General features: G+C 46.0%; 1 pseudogene; it reads left to right on the top strand.

Annotated features, from left to right (window-relative positions):
• Positions 1–1,942: 1,942 nt before the first annotated feature.
• Positions 1,943–3,172, top strand: LOC116563721 (annotated as a pseudogene).
• The last annotated feature ends 255 nt before the right edge of the window (positions 3,173–3,427 follow it).

Genomic DNA, 3,427 nt, shown 5'->3' with positions numbered 1-3,427 from the left:
GCTCACTGCAACCTCCACCTCCCAGGTTCAAGTGATTCTCCTGCCTCAGCTTCCTGAGTAGCTGGGACTGCAGGTGCGTGCTGCCACACCCGGCTAATTTTTGTATTTTTAGTAGAGATGGGATTTCACTGTGTTAGCCAGGATGGTTTCTATTTCCTGACCTCATGATCCACCTGCTCTGGCCTCCCAGAGTGCATAAGTCACCACACTCGATTTTTTGTTTTTTCTTTTTTATGGAGTCTTGCTCTGACACTCAGGCTGGAACGCAGTGGCACAGTCTCTGCTCACAGCAACCTCTGACTTTTTTTAGAGATGGGGTTTTGCTATGTTGGCCTGGCTGGTCTCTTAACTCCTGACCTGAAGTGATCCACCGGCCTTGGCCTCCCAAAGTGAGGCACTACACACTACAGGGTCTGGAGGCAGGGAACATGAGGCCAATTCGTGCTGATTTCCTAGAACAAAGTCAAAGGAAAACTCCAACTTTCCATACCCATGTAACAAAAGGATCAGAGGCTACTCCCTTTGCATCCCCCACTTTTCTGTGTGGCAGATGAAAAACTGAAAGTACCTCTGATTGGTCCCCTCCCACAACCAGTCAGGCTGGTCTTGGGCCAAGTCTTCATTTGCATAGGAGAATAAGTTTGTAACTTCACTTCAGCCTCTGATTGGTCACTTTCTGCAACCAATCAGATGTTTTCATGGGTGTAACTTTGTAACTTCAGCCTCTGATTGGTTGCTTTCTGCAAGCCAGGTCAACATGGCAACCAATCAGATTAATCACAGGCCACTACTTCCTTTACATAGGTTGTACCTCAAGTAACCAATGGGAAGCCTCTGAAGGGTCTAAATTTCAGAAAATTCTGTAACCAGGCTTTTGAACCCCTATGCTTGGCTTGCTCCCACTCTGTGGAGTATACTTTCATTTTCAGTAAATCTCTGCTTTTGTTGTTTCATTCTTTCCTTGCCTTGTTTGTGCGTTTTGTCCCGTTCTTTGTTCAGGAAGCCAAGAACCTTGGCATCCTCCACTGGTAACAAAAGTGCTGGGATTACAGGCATAAGCCACTGTGCCCATCAAGTTTTTATTCTTAAATATTCATAATTATATGGTAAGGGATATATGTGTCTGTTGAGCAATTCCTTTCTCAAACTTTGGGATCACATTGTATACTCGTACAGTCATTTCTTGTTCCACAGTGATTTTCACTTGGTACTTGCTTTTTATTACAGCAACCTCTGAAAACTCAGCTTCAAAAAGACACAACATTATCCAAGGGCATGTTGAAAACTTGAACACAAGATTGTGTGGTAGCATACATATATTGAATATCGCTGTATTTCTCTCTCTCTCTTTTTTTTTTTTTTAAGATGGAGTCTTGCTGTCTCACCCTGGCTGGAGTGCAGTGGCGCAATCACAGGTCACTGCAACCTCCGTCTTCTAGGTTCAAGTGATTCTCATGCCTTAGTCTCCCAAGTATCTGGAATTACAGGCGAGCGCCACCACGCCCAGCTGATTTTTGTAGGTTTTTTTTGTTTGTTTGTTTGTTTTTGAGACGGAGTCTAACTTTGTCACCAGACTGGAGTGCAGTGGCACGATCTAGGCTCACTGCAACCTCCGCCTCCCGGGTTCAAGTGATTCTCCTGCCTCAGCCTCCCAAGTAGCTGAGACTACAGGCTCCCGCCACCATGCATGGCTAATTTTTCTATTTTTAGTAGAAACGGGGTTTCACCATGTTGACCAGGATGGTCTGGATCTCTTGACCTTGTGATCCGCCCACCTTGGCCTCCCAAAGTGCTGAGATTGTAGGTGTGAGCCTCCGCTCCTGGCAGATTTTTGAAGTTTTTGTAGAGATGGGATTTTACCATGTTGTTCAGACTGGTCTGGAACTCCTAGCCTCAGTCTCCCAAAGTGGTGGGATTACAGGCATGAACCACTGCACCCAGCCTGCATTTCTCTTAAAATGTCAGAATATCCTCTAGGCCCTGTGAATTAGCTAGGGCACCCCAGTGCTACTAGGACAGTTTGGGAACCACAGGTATAAAAGGGAAACTCTCTAACAAGCCTTCAGGATATTAACACAGAACATTACAGAATAATAAATAGTAGTCATGATGATAATCTCCTCACCTGCATTAACCAGCCCTAGTTCCAGGCTGTCTTGGGGGAAGTAAAACGATATGAGAAAATGGCCCTGTTTGATACTAAAATGTGTGCAGAGAGCAGGCCTAAAAAGGACACCCCACAGAAGGAGAAAAGTTCACAGGAAGAGAAGCAGAACCCCTAGGCTGAACAGAAAGGAGAAAAAGGTGGCTGCCCCTGCTCCTAAGGAGGATATGGATGAATGTGAGCAGGCACTGGCGGCTGAGCCCAAAGGCAAGACCCCTTTACTCACTTGCCCAAGAGTACCTTTGTGTTGGATGAATTTAAACCCAAGTACTCAGGTGAGAACATAATGTGGTGCTGCGGTATTTTCAGGAGCACTCTGATAAGGATGGTTGGTCTGAGTATTGCTTTCCTGAGGAGCTCACCCTGACCTTCTGGAGTTGCAATCTCATCGCTGGAATGTTCCAGCAATTGAACAAACTGAGGAAGAATTCCTTTGTTAGTGTCATCCTCTTTGGAAGAAACAATATCAGCTCCATTTCTGGAGTCTGAGTTTTCACAGGCCCCAAGCTTGCCTTGACACTGAGTCCAGATTGGCAGGTGGACTTCGAATCATACACGTGGCAGAAACTGGATCCTGGCAGCGAAGAGACCCAGACACTGGTTTGTGAGTACTGTTCCTGGAAAGGGGCCTTCTAGCAGGTGGGCTAAGCCTTCAGTCAGGGCAAGGTCTTCAAGTAAACAGCTCTTCCCATTGCCTTGCTGCCTGCACCTGTTCTTTAAGGAGATGGGGATCATTAAAAGAAACTGAATATTGAAAAAAAAAGTTTAAGGTCAGTTTCTTCTATTTATGAAGACTGAGAAATACTAAGTGCCTACTTAACAAGATTGTCATCCAACGTTATTAAAATTTAAAATAAAAATATTGGGCCAGCCCAGGCACGGAGGCTCGCCCCTGTAATCCTTGCACTTTAAGAGGCCAAGGTGGGTGGATCACAAGGTCAGGAGATCAAGACCATTCTGGCTAACATGGTGAAACCCCGTCTCCACTAAAAATACAAAAATTAGCCAGGTGTGGTGGTGGGAGCCTGTAATCTCAGCTGCTCAGGAGGCTGAGGCAGGAGAAGAGCTTGAATCTGGGAGGTGGAGGTTGCAGTGAGCCAAGATCACGCCATTGCACTCCAGCCTGGGTGACACAGCAAGACTCTGCCTTAAAAAAAAAAAATTGGTTCGAGAGTGGTGGCTCATACCTCGAATTCCAGCAATTTGGAAGGCCAAGGAGGAAGGACTGATTGAGGGCAGAAGTTTGACACAAGCTTGGGCAGC

Source organism: Sapajus apella, unplaced genomic scaffold (genome assembly GCF_009761245.1).
Source record: "Sapajus apella isolate SASKATOON/1434 unplaced genomic scaffold, GSC_monkey_1.0 scaffold36, whole genome shotgun sequence".
Classification (NCBI taxonomy): Eukaryota; Metazoa; Chordata; class Mammalia; order Primates; family Cebidae; genus Sapajus; species Sapajus apella.
Note: the sequence above shows the minus strand (reverse complement) of the source record. Positions and strands in the feature narration are given on the sequence as shown.